Source organism: Physeter macrocephalus, chromosome 10 (assembly GCF_002837175.3).
Source record: "Physeter macrocephalus isolate SW-GA chromosome 10, ASM283717v5, whole genome shotgun sequence".
Lineage (NCBI taxonomy): Eukaryota > Metazoa > Chordata > Mammalia > Artiodactyla > Physeteridae > Physeter > Physeter macrocephalus.
Window position 1 is genome coordinate 51,969,625 of NC_041223.1, and position 20,236 is coordinate 51,989,860.

General features: G+C 45.8%; 1 long non-coding RNA gene across 1 annotated transcript; it reads left to right on the forward strand.

Moving 5' to 3' along the window:
• Positions 1-812: 812 nt before the first annotated feature.
• LOC129392471 (uncharacterized) lies at positions 813-11,743 on the forward strand. The gene is made up of 3 exons (XR_008618387.1): positions 813-903; positions 5,838-5,888; positions 11,370-11,743. It is a non-coding gene; the product is annotated as an uncharacterized lncRNA (long non-coding RNA).
• The last annotated feature ends 8,493 nt before the right edge of the window (positions 11,744-20,236 follow it).

A 20,236-nucleotide genomic window follows, 5' to 3' on the forward strand; every position in this document is an offset into this window, starting at 1 on the left:
AGGCTGCCGACGCTGTTAAGAGATGCTCTTCATTTTCTCCCCTCACTTATCTCAAAGTATGTCCTGTGTGGGGCTATAGGAAGCGAGAAGAACTTAAGAATCTTTACATTCACTTGAAAATGTCTGCTGGATTTCTGGATTTGGGGTTAAGGTGAGAATTATATAGGTGGTAGAGCAGGTAATAATATAATTTTACGTACCCTAAGAAGTACAACAGAATGATAGCTACTTTCAACCACAGACGACCAGTGTGTTTTATAGTTTATACTAGTTTACATTACATATACTTCATATTTAATATCTATAACCTGTCTTTATTTATACATTAGACATATTCTTGAAAAGATACAAGTTAAATAAATACTTCTTTCATGCTCACAATTAGTTCAATGGTTTTTATGACCATAACAAAGATGTGACTCAGAGAAAAACAATTGCTTCTGGCTTGAAATAAAAATCACCAGTTTAGAATTCTAATATTCCATTTGAGATACTTTCTGCTTTTGCCAATATGGAATCTCGGTGCTTTCATTATTTTTATCACGTAATCCCTGTGAGGCATTCATCAAATTGATAGCCTATGCAGACTTTGCATGCAGATTTAAAGGTACAAATACATTAGAATGCAACTTGGTGAAAATTTACAGTGCAATGGAAGTTAACTAATTTCATGGAACTGGATAGACATAAGACTGTGGAAAGGTCCTAAAATGTATTCACTGAAAAAAAATTACATGAAAAGTCTATTTAATGGAGCTCAGCTCTAATCTGTGCACCTTCGGTGTTTGCCTTTAAACACATTATCTTACCATGGAACCTGCACCACCTGGGCCACGTTCTGCAGGAGCAGCCAAGTCAAGCATTCCTGAGGATGCTAACGAAAAGGGTCCATTTAATTACCAGGTGATTACAAAGAGTCTCTAACTACCTAGTATTTCACTGGATGGGAGAGGGTTCTAGTTTTCAGGGATTGAGTCAGGAGTCTTAGCTACAAATTGCTTCATCTTAAAACAACTGCTGAAGTACCTCCTGTAGAAGAGACCATCAGAAAACCCCCATTCTTTGTCAAACTCACCTGTGAGGCATTACTAAGTGAGGATGCCTATATCTTTTGGAAGCTTTCAGCTGTGAATAACAGGATACTCTATGAAAAGTAGCTTAAATACCAAGGACGTTTATTATGTTGTTTAAATCTCAAAGTGGGCTATTTCAGGGTTGGCCCTGAAGCTCAGGGATGGCAATAAGGAGTGTCAGTCATGCCTCCTCCCCGCATTGTCACAAGACAGTGGTGGCAGCACTGACCTGTGCGTTCTCACATGATAGCGTCTCAGAGCAGGGAAGAGAGAGAGAAGGGGCAGAGCGCTCTCCATACACTCTTTACACCGAGAAGGAAAAAATGTCCCAGCAACGCCTCAGCTGTGTTCTCCTTACACCTCATTGGCCAGAACTGTGTCACGTGTCCCCACAGCAGTTGCTGGCAGAGTTGAAGAGGATGACTACGACTATGATTGATTTAGATCAATCGAGTTTCATCCCCTGGGGGTTGGGGGAAGGAGCCCAGTATTCTCAGTATTTTGCCTCCACAACGTGAACCAAACTGGAGGCTGTTCATCAGGGAGAAGGGGCAATGGCTGTTGGGTAAATGCCGACAACATCTGCCACAATATCTGGGTGAACCAATGAAGAATGTCTCCTGATAGGCAAGAGATTTTGAAAGTTGCTCGTCCTGATCGGAACGAGAGAACCAAACGAGTAATGCCCAGGCAGGGCGCTCTGGTGCCAAGTCCTGAAGTGAGGCTGTGGTCCCTGGTCTCACTGCTGCCCAATCGTGGCTGCCATCAGAATCACCCAGAGAGCTTCAAAAAGCATCTCTGGGGACTTCCCTGGTGGCGCAGTGGTTAAGAATCCGCCTGCCAATGCAGGGGACACGAGTTCGATCCCTGGTCCAGGAAGATCCCACATGCCGCGGAGCTACTAAGCCCGTGCGCCACAACTGCTGACCCTGCGCTCTAGAGCCCACGAGCCAAAACTACTGAAGCCTGAGCGCCTAGAGCCCGTGCTCCACGACAAGAGAAGCCACCACAATGAGAAACCCGCGCACCGTAACGAAGAGTAGCCCCCGCTCGCCGCAACTAGAGAAAGCCCGCGCGCAGCGACGAAGACCCCACGCAGCCAAAAACTAATTAATTAATTTTTTAAAAAAAGAAAAAGCATCTGTGCCCAGCACCAACCCCGATGTTGGTCCAGTTGCTGGGGGAGGGGAGCACAGGGCAAAGGGTTCGGCGTTTTTTAGAGCTGCCGAGGAAGCTATAACATGCAGCAACCAGAATGGAGAACCCCAGCCCTAGTGAAGGTCAGAGCTCCCCTGTCTGAAGGCCTCAGCCAGGATCCAAACAGGAGGCAGAGATGTCCCAAGAATCCTTGGCTTCAGAGCAGAAGGAAAAGAGAGAACTCTTATGATGCATGACTCAGAGATGAGTCTCAGAGACACAGGGTGCTATCCTTGATGTCTCCCCACCCTGTCACCATGCCATCTTGGCACTTTTTATATCTACTTTCCACCTGGTCCCTCCGACCCCACTCCATTCTCCTCCTGCTCCAAGTGCATCCTACAGGCGGCAACCAAAGTAACTGTCATAGCCCACAGTCCTGGATGTGCCTGTCTCTGCCCACAAGCTCTCAATGTCTGCCCATCGAGCACCAAAGTATATCCCAGATCCTCTGGGTTCTGTACTGCAGCTGCTGCTTCTACCTTTTTATAATAACTAGGATTTATTTGGGGGGTATAACAGCACTTAGCCGTGTGGTAAGTGCTTCGATGACTTTCAACTGGCAAATCTTTCAACCCTGAAGTTCTACAAGTATTCTCATTTTACATGCAAGGAAACTGCGGTTTAGTTTATTTGCCCAGGTCACACAGTTGGTAAAAATGGTGGATCTAGGACTCAAGCCCTGCTAGTGTGATTCTGGAGGCCATGTTCCTACACATACCATGTACTCAGACAAACCGGACTGCTGCCATTCCCTGGACACTCCTACAGCTCCCCACCTCCTTGCCTTGGCTTTGAATGGTCCCTTGCCCTTAGAAAGCCAGGGCACTGGGTAGGGATGTTTATACAAACCGGGCACTCCTCTGGAAGGATTGCAAGGTGGAACTTACCTTGGGGTAGCCCACCGGAGAGAGGAAGACGATGACATGTATCTGCTCATTCCCTCCTGCCTCCCATTGTCCACTGGTCAAGTTCATGGTGGATCTAGTCAGGACACTTCTGTGGCTTTCTGTACAATGGCCCGTGGCCCAGGAAGAAGAGCAGAAATAGTGTGTATGGGGAAGGCCAGGACCGGGGTTGGCCCAGAGGATGAAGTATGAAGCTGAAGGGACAGGCTACAGGCCTAGGCTGTATGGGGGAGTAAAGGGAGAGGAGAGTGTGCCCGTCTGAAGGTTTGGGGGAGGGTAGAGGACAGAGGTCACGCCAGGGCACAAAGCAGATGAGGAGGCTTGAGGGAGAGAATGAGGAGTGTGCTGCGGTAGAAAGAGTCCTGGACCAGGAGTCAGGAGACCTTGCTTCAAATGCTGCCTCTGCCTCTCCTTAGCTTCGGCACATCACCGAATAGCTGCGCTTTTCTCACCTGTGAGAGGTGGAGGGTGAACTACATGACCCTCGAGATACAGCCAGCCTCTAGCATTCCATGGCAGGAGGTTGTAGTCAGAGAGAGGGCTGAGGGCCAGAGATTTTAGAAGTGGCTCAGTTGTGAGAGCCAGACAATGAGGTCCAAGGTGTGGCCTGGCTGGCCACTGCCCCGGGGAAAGTCAGGGTGGCCGGGGGTCTAAGGAGGGCAGAGGAAGTGCTGACAAGGCAGGGACAGAGGGAGAGAAGAACTTGACCCGTCAGGTAGTTTGTTCCTCAAGACTCGTGCTAGTAACACCCGTGTACAAGTGTCTCCCCGCAGAAGCTGGCAGCCCCAGAGAAGGCTGTGACTCCAGGGCTTGAGGCTCTAGGAGAGAGAGGCTTCTCAGCTCTCTTGGGTGATGATGGCAATGAGTTGGCCTGAGAAGGAGCCCCCTAACCAGTCTGGAGACCCGTGGGCCTAGAGGAGCTCATCCAGGAGGCTTACTTTGCCACTTCTTGGGGCTCTCAAATTCAGTTCGTTTGATTTTCAAAACAATGTGCTTCTGTACTGAGTTACCAGCCCAAGAATATATTATCTTGGCAATATGACAAGAAGGAAAATTTAAATAGAGGGAAAAAAGTTTAATTTAGCTGTGGAAATTCAGGTGATCGAGGAAATGTAGAGTTTCAGCCTTCAGGCAGAAGGAATCCTAGCAGGTCCCAAATCTAGCTGATAGTATCTGGGCTGCTAATAGCAATATCTTTTAAGAGCTAAAGGTGCTAAGCACCTATGTTCATTGAGATGAGAAGAATCATACAATTCTTTATACTATTCAGATAAAAGATATTACATAAATTGGGTCCACAATATTATCTACCAGGAATGCAAAAGTAAAAGCCACAAACCAATGAGAACCTCATCATAATCACTGTGTACTTGCAAAGCACTTTGCATCAGAGCCCCAAACACTTCACATTTCACAGAGCTAAATACACACACATACACACACACACACCCCAGTACATGTGAAACAGGAAATCGGACAATGATGGATTTTGTTAGTGTCGATGTCATTGTCCTGGCTGTGACGTTGTACATAGTTCTGCAAAATGTTACCACTGGGAAACTGGGTGAGGGGTACACAGGACCTCACTATATCGTTTCTTACAACTGCATGTGAATCTACAAGACCTCAAAGTAAACAGTTTAAAATAAACCACTTCACCCTCTCACTTCCTACTTCATCTCTACAAGGCTCATAAAATGAAAAGCTATGATGGGAACATAGAGGAAATATAAATTCAGAAATAAACAGGATGATTATCCCATGATGCAGTGTGGATAACACAATTTCTGTCTGAACTCTGAAAACAGTGCATTGGCCTTGACTGATCAAGAAACTTGAAGTTTCAGCACTGAAAGTCTCAGAGAAATTATTCTTTCTGGGTGTTTTCTAAGTTCACACCCAGAGATTGTTAAAATAAACGGTGTGTCAATCAGGTTTGTTTTTTGTGTTTTTTTTTAACTTCATTGTGACAGTTCTTATTAAGGTATGGATAGAAACAGAAGCTTTTCAATTTTTTAAACCATTTTGATTTTGAGAGCTCAAACTCAAACTAAGAGAAGGAATTTTTGGCATAGATGGCAGTGTTCGAAGCAGCTCATTTTCTACTAGGAGTGGAGACCCCCAGGCTCCTCCAGGACCCTGCTACTCTCTGCCCATTGGCTGCAGCTGCTCCAGACCCCCCACTGGTCCTACCTTCCCCTGCCCTCTAATTAAGCTGCAGGGGCCAAGCCCCCAGCCAACCATTGCTCACCACGCACTGTGCCACCTCCTGTTTCAGCCTAGCACCCAACGCTAAAGATCTGCCAGGCTTTGCACTAAGTGGCTTAAGTTCTTAAGAAGCCATGTGATTGCATCTTGTACCAGCTGGTCTCCTAAAACAGCTCCAGGCAGAGCACACTTTAGTTCTCTGGCCAGGACACACTCTGAGGTCATGATTTGCCATGAGGAAAGCTCATCCGGCATGGAACAGCATCATTTCATGTTCCCTGAGCCCTCAGTACCAGTGTCCCACACCCAGATAGTCTTTGTTTTCGAGAACCTCACCAAAAAGAAAGATTAATGCCTCTGTAGCAAGTTTTTAAAGATGCTCCAAACCATCTCTTTTTGGGTTATTATTTTTCTCACTGTATATTATACTTCTTGTTCATTTGGGTCCTAGAGAGGAGAACCCCAAGGAGAAGAGAATGGAACTGCATAGCTAAGCAGGATGGTAAGCACTTGAGAGCAGAGGGTTTGTCCCTCTCGCTCACCTTTGGGTATCCTTGATACGAGAATGGTAGCCAGAACATATAGATGTTTAATAAATAACTTGTTGAATAAATGAACAAGTGAATGTGGGCTTGAGAGGATGATATTCAGGGCCAGAGTGTCATGATGTGTACCCTGTATGTTCCACGGTATCAGTCCACTGACAGTCACCCCCAGCCCCCTCTAGCCCCGCCTACTGCCGGCCTCTTGTCAGTTATTTCTGGGAGTGCACGTGGCTGTGCAGTCTCACCTCTGATCAGAAACAAGTCCCATACTCTCCTCAGCTCACGCCATCTCAAGGGCTCCTCACTGCCCCAGCTGTGGGAGCCCTTTCTTTGGGAGAGTGTGGTCTTCCCACCTGCCCACTGGTGCCAGCCTGGAGTGGGAGCGTTGGGGTGGGCTCTCCTGGTCCTCTGTGCACCTCATCTCCAGGGCCCGGGCCAGCACTGCTTCCGCCCAGAGCCTCACACAGCCATTCACAAACAGAGGATCCTCACTTCTCACCTGCTCCTCCCTCGGGGGCTCAAAACCGGTCCACAGGCCTCCGGCTAAGGGTCAGAACCCCTTCATCCCTCTTTTTCTTATTTCTCTATTCCTTTCGGCAGCAACAAACTCCTTCCTTTCCCATCAGTGTCAGTGTGAGCCAAAAGCTCTCCTGCAAATCGGCTCCTGCAGACAGGCACCCGCAGGGGTCGCCAGCCTCCCAGGTCTCCAGTTAGCAGAGGCCTGCTGTGAACTACCCAGGAAAGAGCCCTGGGCTTAGGGCCTGGAGTCTGAGGTCAAGCCTCACATCTTTCCCCTGACTGCTTTGTAACGCGGGAGAAAGAATCTGTGGGAGTTTCTTGGGCCTTCCTTTCTGGGTGTGTGAAGGAAAGTGGGTTCCAGCAGTCTGTGGTACCGTGAGCTATTTGAGGGAGAAGAAAGTGAAGGCGAGAGGCCTGGGAAGGAGCTGGAGGCATGGTAAATCAATGGTTAGCCAGGAAAGGCATGTAAGGGAGCGGCCCTCTGGTCATGGGGAGGAGATAGCCCACCCCAGGAGCTAACAGGTAGCTTTTGTAGCAAGTGCAGAGCTAAAAGAGACCTCTTAGGTAGGGTCACCTCTTAGGTTCCTGGAGCTTCCACGGAATGAAAAGCAGATGTGGTTCTTCTGTGCAGTCATACAGGATGGCTGGCCACACTCCTAGTCAGGATTATTTTTTTCCTTTGTTGCTTGTGTTTTTAGTGTCATATCTAAGAACCTATTGCCAAATCCAAGGTCATGAAGATTTTTTTTCCTCTTTTCTTCTAACAGTTTTATAGTTTTAACTCTTACATTTAAAAGTCTTTGGTCCATTTTGAGTCAATTCTTGTATGGTGTAGGTAATAGTCAAACTTCATTCTTTTGCACGTGACTATCCAAGTTGTTCCAGCTGTTGAAGAGAGGTGAGAGACTTTTTCTGAGGCAGTGATAACATTGTGTCACTGAAATGTCCTTTGATCTAGGGCCAAGGGAACCTGAGTAGAGGTTTTCAGGAAAAGGGCCTGTAAGATTCTGAGGGCATGAGCTCACCAGAGAGTGACTGCGCAGTGGTTGCTGTAATGCATTGAAGGAACAAATTCCTTTCCTTCTCAGCGAGAACAGCTTCCGCAGACACCTGAGGCTGGCAGGAGGGTGGGGGCAGTGACAAAGGGCAGGTGGCTTTCGGGCAAAAGGTCAAACTATATGGAGGCAGCAATGGCTGACTGAGCCACCAGGGGACAGAGCAGAGGGGGGGTACCAAGTGGGAGCACATTAAATGGCTACCACTGATGCAGGTTTTATCCAGAGGGTCATCTGGGAGGGGAAGAAACGAACTTAGAGGACATGGGTTACAGCATTTCCATTGGTGGGCACTTGGAGCCAAAAACTATTTTTGTTACTGTTTTGTTTGTCCTCCCCCAGGATGGCAAGGCCTGGAAAAGCAAGAGTTACAGTTGGTCTCCCTTTTCAAAGTGCAGTTCAAAAAATAACATTCTGTTTTCCAGGACCCCAGCTTTCTGTGAGAAAGTCTATACTAGCATTGCAAATTAAGCAATGTTTGCCAAAATGTAAATTTCTTTTAATGGCTAATTTTTTTAAAAAAGTGACTGTTTATGTTTGCAGCAGAGAAAATAAGAGAAAAAGAGGAGGAGTAATTTATCTAAAAAATAGCAGTTCTATTTTTGGGAGGGATGCTACAGAGAACTAATGCAGTTCTGTAATATGACTCTATCTCAGATTTTTCAAATGTCAAAACTACAGTTTATATTTACTGCCACAAATTCAGTGAACACTTTTCATTATGCACTAAGCAGAAAATTTGAAATTAAATGTTCAGCAATGTTCAAACAAATGAAGAAGTCCCCTCCCCCAGGCCATCCTTTGACATAACTAGGACAATCCAATATAATAACCCTCTAAAAGGATTAATTCTGCCTAAAACCAGCTCCTGAAAAAAACCACATGGCACCTTCTGAAACATTCTTGATAATATGCACACCATTATTACATTTACAGCCCATGAGCCTGGTGCTGACTCTGTCTTGGAACATTCTATGATAATGCTGAACGAGGGAGTCTTCACGATCAGAATCGTAGGAAAACCTCAATAATAATTAAAATATACAAAATAAAAGAGCAATAAGGTTGCATTTTGCTTCTATTAAATTAATAAGATATTTTAAACACACTCGTTGCTGGAGATGGTGTAGCAAAACGGGTCCACATGTACGCTGATGATGGCAATGCAAAACAGCAATGCCAGGCAAAGCCATTCAAAATGTTTGTCTGATTCAGTGATTTGCATTATTCAGAGGAAGAACAATGTTTTGCACCTGCTTAATGCAAAATTAATAGAAGAAAGTTTGTAAGCTTGGAAGCCTCCTAAGTATCTAGTGAGTGTAGCTGGTGGTTAGGTAAGATATATTGTACCCACTTAATGAAAGGCATTGGTATATGCAAATAATAGTGTTAAGAGGCACAAGGAGTTCTGTCAAGGCAGCAGGAGGGGCAGGATTGTAAGTGCAGTTTTTCCTTCTGTTGTTGAAAGTTTCATTAATGTTACCGTAAATTTATTTGTTTGTTTCATAAAAATGTTAAATAAATTGCAAGGAAGGCTCATTACCTTCTAGTTATTTGTAAGAGGATACAGAATCATGCATATACAGCATCTCTTTTTTTTAACCGTTTTATTTATGCTTGGCTTGACTTGGCTAGACTGGTCTGTGGTTTCTTCCACACAGTATTAAGTTACACCTACCCATTAGGCCAAGGGGGAAAATTCTCAGGGTATGAAGCCATTTGGAACTGATTAAAAAGAGAGGCAGTAAGAGCAGATTTCCAGAAAAAGGTAGTAATCCTTGAGTTATCCCAAGGAGGACAATGGAGAAAGGAAGCCAGGTTCAGCAGCAGGGCATCGTAAGTGGGGTGCACCCCACTGAATACAGCCCCCTGGTGTTTTGCAGTGCTGACTACCTACTGATCCCCTGCTGGAGTAGAGATGGTTTTGCCTACCCAACAGCTATTCTTCACTTCTTCCTTGCAGAGTTCCTGGTAATAAACAACAGCACCAACTTAAGCTAGTTTAAGCTAGAAAGGAGTTTCTTTAAGGACACAGGGAGCTCACAGAATCCCCAGGAGGGCTGGAAAATCAGGCTTGAACACTATATAACCTGGAACAATACCCAAATTATACCACCAGATTGCTCCAGTGGAGACCCGTGGCCATTGCCACCTATAACGTGGACGCAATGCGCTAGATGTTACCACTCAGCTGTTTCAGAAAACTGCATTGTCTATCTGAAATGCTCCTCCAGCTTCACTGGAAAAAGGAATCTGCCTGGCATCTAATCCCTCACTTTGCTCGGTTCTAAATCCAAGTCTTGTGCAGGTGTATCTGGTTGGTGGAGTTCAGGTAACATACCTGCACCTAAACTTACCTACCAACTGGGAAGGTGAGTTCTGCTTCCATCTGGGACTCATCATGTGGGAAATTTCTCAAATATAGGGAGCCACAAATGTGACGTGTCCACAAAACTTAACCCAACTTTGTCTAGTTGTCCATTTTACTTTTTGTGGCCATGAGCTCTGGGGCAGGCTGGCCCCACTCCCAGCTATCTCGATTAAGCCAGTTGTGGAAATGCCATTTTCCTTCATGGTAACTGGCCAAAAAAGTTGTGTGACCCAATTCTGACCAATGAGGCATGAAAAGACATCTGCTGAGGGTCTTCTGAGAAAGGTTTCTTAGCTGTTACAGAGAGACACAAGGACACGGTAATCCCTTTGTTCTGCCTCTGGATAGTGTGTGGGGATTTGAACTCTGGAGCTGCCGCCACCATCCAGTCACTGGCGCACTTAAAATGGCAGAGCAGAAAGATGGAATTCATGTGGATCCTTGATAACATTGCTTAGCCACTGACTCAACCCATCCTATCTCAGGACTACTTGCTATGTGAAATAATACTTTTTTGTCTTGTCTGAGCCAGTTGAGGTTTTCCTTGCAGCCCAAAGTATCCCGATCTACCCACTCTGTCCAGTATTGCAAGGATGACTGAGAATGAGTGGGAACATAGGCATGGTCATCTTCTTGTACCGGAGGAGCCTGAGGATGTATCCGTGAAAATGAAATGGATGGGTAACATGTGGCCATGTTAGGAAAGTCCCTTCTGAAGAGCTTTCCCTCTCAGAAGTGGACCCATCCATCCCCCGACTGCAACAACATCCTATTTCCTTTTGTGAATTTCATTTCCTCCAGTATGTTCAGTAATCGAAGACACTCTGTCCTGACACTGAGAAGGCTGAAGGAGTTCCTGGAGGTTCCTTCTGGCAGAAACCTCCTGTCACATCCCCACCCGCATTCCCCCTCACTCTGACAGCCAGGGGCAGGCTCAGGCCTAAGCGCAGGCAATCAGACTCTTTCTCTCAAGACTTGATCCCTCCGACCAAATGACTCAGCGATGGAAAGTAGTAGTAGGTATTCATTCATTCCAGAAAACTCTCACTCCAGCCCTACTCCCTGGCCAGGACTGCTGAGTTGTTCCTGCTGCCTGGTTGCCCAAAGCTACCCTGGAGGAATATCTCTTCTGTCTCTAAAACCACCGAGTTCCCAGAAAACAGAGATTTCAAAACCACCGCAGTAGCCCAGCCAGAGACCTTCCGGTGTGAAAGCTTATACACTTAAAGAAAATCCGAATTAAAACGTTACGAAAAGTTGGTTCTACAATGCCGCCTCTTTCTCTAAGGATTGCTTCAGTGAATTTATACTGAAGTGTTCTTTATGCATGAAAGCCATACTATTTCTTCTCCTTCTGGCCCCCCACCCCAAAATTGGGGTTTTAAATTGTGAAATTAAAAGGCTGATATAAAACAAGCTGCTAAAATTAAACTCATCAAGAAGTTTACAGATGATGCAACTGTTCATGAAGCATTTCTGTTTATAAATTTCAGGGAATATTGGAATCCTGGATCTTTGCTTGTTGGAAACTTGAAGACAATTATTGGAAATATTTTTAAAAGTATTTTATTTCCAGGAACTGTAATACTGAGTAACATGTGACATCCAAGGGCAAGAGAAATAAATATTGAGTATGTGGAGGAAAAAGAAAACCATTTTATCTCTTCATCTGGAACATTTTTCTTACATACATTTTTAAAATTGTGGTAAAATACACCTAATATTCTAACCATTTTAAAGTGTATAGTTCAGTAGAATTTTTAAAAAATTAGACAATTGAATGTTTTGGGTTTATCAAATTATATGCTCATACCACTTGCTACCATGAACACTTGTGAATTTTCTCATAAAATTAGAATTCTTTAGTCTGCTGTCTGCGGAAATGTTAGTTATAAAGTTTAATACTGAGACTGCATTACAGTGATGACCTCTCTTCTATTTTTGAACATTGAAACAAATGAAAATGATCCAAGAAATAAAGAGAAACACATTCATGTTGAAAGCCACTTAATTTCTCATTTTTAACCTCCAGCTAATTAAAAATACTAGATAATGTTCAGTGGGTCTTGCTGTAGTCAAAAGGAATTATATATTAGCTCTTATATTTTTTAAAACTTCTATATGGAAAATTTCCAATGCCTACAAAGTGAACAGAAAATGAACCCCCATGCACCCAACCTCCAGCTGCAACAATTATTAATATTCTGCCATTCTTGTTTCATCTGTATCTCCACTGCCCCCCCCACACTCAGTTACAACTGTTATCGTTCATTCTTTTAGGTAATTTCTACACATTAAAATACACCAATCTTAACCGTGTAATACTGGCAAACAAGCACTCCCACATATCCTCCACCCCTATCACAATACAGAACTTTCCCATCTCCTCAGAAAGTTCCCTCATGTCTCCTCTTAGTCATTCCCCAATCAGAGATAAGCCACTGTTTTGATTTTTTAACTTTTGATTATTTTTGCCTGTTCTAGAATTTCACATAAATGGAACCATCCTCTTTCAATCTGCCTTCTTCCACTTGGCATAATATTTGTGAGGGTCATCCATTTTGTTGAGTAATTCCTTCTCGATTACTGCTGCGAGGCATCCCATTGTGAGAATACTGGTTCTTAAGTGGAAGGACCATTGTTAGATAGGTCTTACTATCTGGTTGATGGACAGTGAGTTGCTTCCAGCTTTGGGCTATTGTTAAAAAAAAAAAGCTGCTATGAACATCCTTGTACAAGTGGGGATTTTTTGTTTGTTTGTGTGTGTGTGTGTGTGTGTGTGTGTATGTTTTCATTTCTCTTGGATAATGCCTAGGAATGGAATTGCTAAGTCAAAGTGTAGCTCTATGTTAATTGTATGACACTGTCAAGCCATTTTCCAAAGTGGTTGTACCATTTTGTAGTCCAACATATATCCAACTTTATACATCCACATATGAGAATTCCAGTTACTCCATATTCTCACTAAAGTTTAGCTTTATAAATCTTTTAAATTTTAGCAATTCTGTTGGGTATGTGGTGGTATCCCATACCAAACTCTGTCAGCTAACTCTCTGACCCAGTGAGACTGTGGATTTTTGCTGCCTCTGAGCTGCACAGAGATTGGGAAGTTATCAAAAGCAAATAGCTGCACACAAGAATCTACCACGGTGAGATTTGCTATTTGCAGCAGCAAATAGCAAATCTCACCGTGGTAGATTCTTGTCTAGTTTTTCTCAGCTTTTGATTATTCTTCAGTGCTTTCTGATAGTCATTTTCATTAAAAATTTTTTTCCCAAATATTATAGTTATTATTTGGGAAGGCTTGTTTAACCAAAGTACTCTGTCAGTATTGGAGATTATTTTAAAACATGTTCAAAATATTGGGAATTGTTTATTGAGAAGCTCAAAATTACCCCGATGCTCATATCTGGAACCTAGCTATACATAGGGCAAAATAAAGCACAATTCGGACCTCAATACAAAAAAGCACATAGAATGAACATATATCTATGTATATACACATATACATATATATATATATATATATATATATATATATATATATATATACACACCCATTCGCAAGGTGCTATCCCTTGATGATTGCTGCTGACAATTCTGCTCCACTGGCAACTGATGTAGGACAAAGCAGTTTGGGGCAGGTGGGGCATGGACCATCTAAATCCTGAGTGGTTAGCAGTGAGTACTCCACATCCAACCCGTTGGCACAACTAGCCAACCATCAGGCGTATAGCCTTAATTATGAGACAACACCAACAGGAAAGATATATGTGGCAGTTGGACAGTGGAATGATACGTGAGCAGACACTGTATACTGTCCAGAAACAGTGCAACTTCAGGCAGGGTGGGAAGGAAAGTGCTTTTGAGGACATACAATTTCAAGCACAAAACCAGTTGTTTAGTAGGTTTACATTTGACGAAGGCATGAGGGAGGGAGGGTGACTGATAGCAAAATAGGGAAGAAAAAGCACTCCTATTACTTTCATGTCCAAATTCCCTAAAGTGACTTCTACTGTTATTCCTCTTTATAAATTAAGACTGAGGCTTAGTGAGGTAACTGCTTAAGTGACTCCAGTGTGTCTCACATATCACTAGGGCAACAGCAGTCAGTTTTTAGAAGGTGGAGGTCAAGTTGCTAAACCCTTTGCCTTTGATGGATGACGAAATGGTCACTAAAGGCATGCAAGACATATAAAGAAGGTGTCATCGTTTTAAAATCTGTCACTCTGCTCTACACACACAATCTATTAATCACTCAACCCTCCAGTCAGTTAATTCGAGTTTTAAGTGGGTTAAAAAGCCACTCTTACAAAAATACAGTCTATTCCTGGGTGGCGTATAGATCAGTCATGCACATAATTGTATTAATTATTTTACTCACACAGCGATCTGAGAGAGAAGTGTGTCATCTTTCTTTTTTCCCTTTGGAAAAGGAAGAGAGGCAATTGTGAAGCCAGGGCACTTGGCAGAGGACTCTGGGGAAAGCAGGCTGGGGCTTTAGGCACCAGAGAACATCATGGCTTCTGGAGGGCAGGAAGAGGGAAATGTTAATTGTCAAGAAGATGTTAAGGACTCTTTTGCCTCTTTGGACTTTTCTAGGGTCTTTTTTTTGGGGGGGGGTATGCGGGCCTCCCTCTGTTGTGGCCTCTCCCGTTGCGGAGCACAGGCTCCAGACGCGCAGGCTCAGCGGCCATGGCTCACAGGCCCAGCCGCTCCGCGGCACGTGGGATCCTCCCAGACCGGGGCGCGAACCCGGTTCTCCTGCATCGGCAGGCGGACGCGCAACCACTGCGCCACCAGGGAAGCCCTCTAGGGTCTTTTTGGAGGCAACTGTCGTAACTTTGGTCACTACTGAAAACCCTGCATGTGATGCTGGCATGGAAATGAGTTCTTCTCCTTTTGACTTATCTTTCTCACCCTCATTGGGTTGATTCTTGAAAAGAATGGGCATTGTGCTTACAAGACAGCAGGTCCACAGGCTAAACTGAGGACTCCCCTCTATCCCATGGTTTCAAACACATGTGGCCCATCACGGCAGGCACCAGACGAACTAACCCAAGTGAAGAAAACCACTGAGAGGTGGGCACGCAGACACTGAGGAACAAAGCTTTGACACACTGTGAAATTTGCAGTCAGTTGCGTTCCTTTCTTTGCTTTGGTCCCCAGCACACCCAGATCTAAACTCAAAAGTTCAAAAATTCCTGACATACATTTCTACATACTAACTTTATCCTTGTCTTTATCTTTTATTTTCCTTTTTCCCTACCTCTATTTGTTTATTCTCAGTTTGATATATTGTGTGTTATTTGTATAAAGCTGACTTGATTCCTTTTGGGAGTAAGGTGGGGGAAATAAGTAAGTAAGGCCTCTTTAGACTGTCTTTTAATAGCCAGAGTATGCATCATTATTTGGCAAGAAGAGCTAGAGCTGTTTGGTATCCTTTGTCAAATGAGTTATTGAGCAAGCCAGGAGTCTTGCTTTTAAGTAGGAAAACAATTTTTTTTAAAATAAATTTACTTATTTATGTATTTATTTTTAAATTTTTGACTGTTGGGTCTTCATTGCTGCGCACGGGCTTTCTCTAGTTGCGGCGAGCGGGGGCTACTTTTCGTTGCGGTACGCGGGCTTCTCTTGTCACGTTCCATGGGTTCTAGACGCACGGGCTTCAGTAGATGTGTCTCCCGGGTTCTAGAGCGCAGGCTCAGTAGTTGTGGCGCACGGGCTTAGTTGCTCCGCGGCATGTGGGATCTTCCCGAACCAGGGCTCGAACCCGTGTCCCCTGCATTGGCAGGAGGACTCTTAACCACTGCACCACCAGGGAAGCCCCTAAGTAGGAAAACAATTTTGAAATGTGCCCATCTCAAAGCCGAGTCTTCTTCTTCTTTTTTTTTATTCCTTCCTATTTAGACCAAATTGCTTACTAGCCTTTTTTTTAAAAAAAAGAAAAAAAAAACTGACTTAATATCTGTCTCCAAGTTTATAAAGGGTCAACAAGCTTTTCTGTAACTTTATGAAAGTTGAAATTAGAGAAAATGTTTAAATTTGCAGAAGCACTGTCTTCCAGTTTGCCAAAATAATAAAAGCTTTCTTCTGAAAGTGATTCAATTAAAAGGTGGGCTTGCCTGGTAGGTTGTAGAATTCCTGTTGCCTCTGGCTCAAAAAATTAGCACAGGTAACTCCCATGGATGACTGAGGTACAACTATCTTCATAATGTCCTTATAAAAAATTTCTGACCCGCCACTAACCAATGTATAGTTATCAGCTCTTAACTATTTCAAGGTATTATTCTCAGCACTTACGGGATTGCAAAGACAAGTAAAGCACGGTCCTTGCACTCCGAGGCCCTATGATGTGTGGTTTGGGAGACAGTTTGTGTGGAGAAATAGGCAGAAAGGTAAGTAAATGCATCTACTGCAAGACAAAAGGAGGGCAGAGCCATGAAAAGGGACACGCACTGTGAATGCAGAAGAGGATGGGGTCTGGTTTGGGGGCCAAGATGGGCGCTGGCTTCACGAAAGAAGAAGGTGGTTGTTTCCATGTGGGGAACAGTGAGAGAGAACCAGAGAGGCCCACTGAGGCCCTCCATAGAGATCCTGGAACTCGGGGTTGAGGTGTTTGTCCTCAATTTTGCAGTAAGGGCGATGGGGTGTGGGCACTGAAGAATTTGCATCTGACAGCAAGGACATTTTTAACTGCATTTTATTTAGATACCACATACCTCCAGATTCAGTTTTGTGGTGGCTTAAGACAAAACATAAAAGTGTCTTTTAAAAAAGAAGTGGAATGAAAAGCATAAGTCCCAACTTACACTCCAGCAAACTGATAACGGACCAGCCTGTTTGTGAGCTACCATGGCCTGGTTTGGATTCCACAAAGTACCTAAACAACTTGAATCGTGGAGAGAAGTAACCAGAAGTCAAACAACATATTTGGGAGGGCAGTTCCTCATAGCTCAGCAACCTGACATTTTAACCTGCCTGCTCTTATTTCAGTTGCCTGAGTTCACCTCCAAGAAGAGCGCAGACATTGTAATAGCATTGTTACACAACAAACCTCTTCTGATTTTACCAAATTTTCCCTCTGGCTTGCAACTTTCCTGACATGACCGAATTCCCCATCAGGAATAGCCCTCAAATTAAACTGCTTCCTTCCCTTCTCCGGCCCCTGAAGTTAAGGAACAATATGTTTCTAATTCCTCTTTTGGGTTTTTAGTCTCAAGTCAATGTTTCTGCTCTAGTTATATTATTGATGTGGCATTTTATGTCCTCAAAATGCCTTGTGGACTTCCTATAAAATAATACCTCTATTAACAAAAAGGATGGTTCCAGTGACATTTCCTTGACAGACATTTTATCAGTAGAGGGAAAAATAAAATGGTGGGGGGAGAGGGCTTCCCTGGTGGCGCAGTGGTTAAGAATCCGCCTGCCAACGCAGGGGACACGGGTTTGAGCCCTGGTCCGGGAAGATCCCACATGCCGTGGAGCAACTAAGCCCGTGCAACCACAGCTACTGAGCCTGTGCTCTAGAGCCCGCGAGCCACAACTACTGAAGCCCGCGCGCCTAGAGCCCATGCTCCGCAACAAAGAGAAGACACCGCAATGAGAAGCCCGCGCACCGCAAGGAAGAGTAGCCCCCGTTCGCCGCAACTAGAGAAAGCCCGCGGGCAGCAACAAAGACCCAACGCAGCCAAACATAAATAAATAAATAAAATAATTTTTTTTTTAAATCGGGGGAAAGGGGAGGTAAGGTATAGGAAATAAGGCCAGGAAGGTTGGTAGAAAGAAATCATTAAATATGATCTAAAATGCTGTCACTTGTATGATAATGTATGTGTCTAGGAGTCTCAGGGTCAAAGCAGGCAAGGCAGGGACAGATGTGAGGAGATGGGAAGGAAGTGGGTCTGTCTTTAGGTAGGACAGTGAACATGAGAGGCTCGCAAAAAGAGGCCCAAGTTCCCCCTCTCATCAGCTCTCTTGGGGTCAGGCTCCATCCCGCTGGACCAGGCTGATTGGAGGAAGCAGGGGACTCTTAGGCCCTGGTTCACTACCCAGGGTTCCCTAAGGGCCAACCTGTCACCACCAGGCCTGGGACAATTCTGGAGCACCTACGGGCCCACAGCCATTGCCCTGAAAATGGACCTCTCCTCCCCTACCTACAGAGACCTGAAACCCTGTTAAAGGGAGGAAAAAGTTAACGACAGAAGGCTTGAAATGAAAGCTTGGCAGGGTCACACCTTCTGTGGAAGAACCGGTTACCTTAACCTTCCCTGCAGCCAAAGGCGGCTACAGGGAACTGGACGTTCACCCGGGGGTGGGCTGTCAAGAGAGCGGGAGGAGCTTGTGAAGTGGAGAGCCTGCGACAGAAGAGGGACCTAGAAGGCGTCCCGACTCTGGGGAGCCCCCGTTACCCTCAGTGGACCCGAGACAGCACACACCGTGCCGCGGGTTAGCCTAAGGAAGCAGTGCGGGGCCCCAGGACCCTTCTTTGCTTGGTTACGGAAGTTCGCCCGCTTGGTCTAGCTGTCGGCGTTTCCACGGAGGCAGTCTACTGGGCCTTCAGTCATCTGACGGCTGCCTTCACGGTGACAGTGGAGGTGACCGTGTGACAGAAGTGTGGTGACAGGCACCACAGCACCAGAGCCCCAGAGGCTCACCTCTTCCTTTTGGTTTTGCCACGGAAGGAGCAAGTGTACTTGGTGTGCAGGTTGATTTCAAATTCCTGCACCATCTTCCTGAGGGAGGTGCCATAACCAGCTCCCTACTTGCCAATGACTCGCGCCTTCCTGGCGCCTTCACACACTGCATCCAAGCCCAGAGAGGAAGCAACGCCCTTTACGGCAATGTCGACCGATCACTGTAAACTGACTTCATCCCCGGGAGATTTGATAATTGAAGTAACATAAAATTTGCTATTTTTAAAAATGACTTATTGGCCAAATCAGAGGGTGGTATTTCAGTCACTGAGACCTTGATAAACAGACTCAGAAAAAGCAGGAACTGGCACATGCCCAGTTCAGGTGCTGCATGGGGATGGGGCAGGGGCAGGATGAGAATTCTTCGGGAGGAATCCTACCACCCGCTGCTTCGCTAGCAAAGGTTACTTCTTTCCTCTACGCGCTAGCTCCCCTGCCTCAAAAAGGAGCTGCTTGCTTTACAGAAAATCTCATCGACCATCAGCACATCCTATGAGGTGTGTATCCTTCTCCTGGTTAGGCAGCGGTCAAGGCCCTGGCCCGAAGCCATACCCCCGCTCAGTACAAAGCTGGGGCTGAAGCAGGCCTGTGAGACTGCGGAACCCTCAGTCCTGACTGCAGTGCACACCCCCAGGACCTCCCCTGTTCCACCAGGACCTGAGGAGGCAGCACGCCGTCTCCGGGGGGGACGTCTACGCCTACACCCCACCTCCGAGATGTGAAGGGCACAGCCAGAGAGAGGGTCTAGCTTGCATCTGGAGCACCTTTTTGCCCCCTTGAGCCAGGAGATCTGCCAGGGCCCTAATGTGGCGGCAGACAAAGCGACCCTGCAGCCAAGGCTGTGTGGGGCAGCCTGGCCGGGGCCCAGGGGGAGAGGGTGGCGGAGATTCAGAGGTGTGTGTGATGACAGAGAGACAAGGGGAGCCCAGATCCACAGGGAGGGGCAGCGGGCCCACAGACAGGCTGAGAAAGAACACACCAGGAATTCACAGGCAGCTGAGACCAGTGAAACATCAAACCAGCCCAAACACAGCTTAGGGGTCCCGGAGAGTGTTCACACGCACAGACCAGCCTAAGGCCGGGGGCCCATCCCACCCCCAACTGCCATGACATCCTGGGAGGCCTCTGCTGCCGCCCCTCCGCTAGGCAGCTTCTAAGATAGGAGCAGAGGAGTGGAGGCGAGCCTGGAAGATTGAGCAGCATGGAGACAGAAGTCACCCTAAAGACGGTGTAGTGATCACTGCCTCGAAGTCGAAACTGGTCAGACTCAGTCTGGCTTCTCTTTACCTCCATCCAGTGGGTAGGGGCCTCACGGAAACCACGACATACATAATTTTGCACGTGCAAGCACAGTGAGTTCAACAGAAGTCCTGCTCCTCGCTGCAATCACTCCCTGGGCACCACCTAGGCTACACTTGGCAAGCTCGTCTTGTTGTTTTTCCATTAAGTGTGTCACATGCCTCTCCTAGAAGAGGCCCAGCTCACATCTGAGTTTCTGTGCAAGTTGTCAGGCCTCCCCTGGTGTCAGTGCCGGGCCGTCTTCAGGTCGGGGTGGATGGCAGGATCCCTCAGGGGCCTAATGCTCCCCGCTTAGCAAGTTATGTTTTCAACATGTGGTCTCACCTTGAGGCACTAGGGGCCCTGTGTGTCCCTCCTCCCTACTT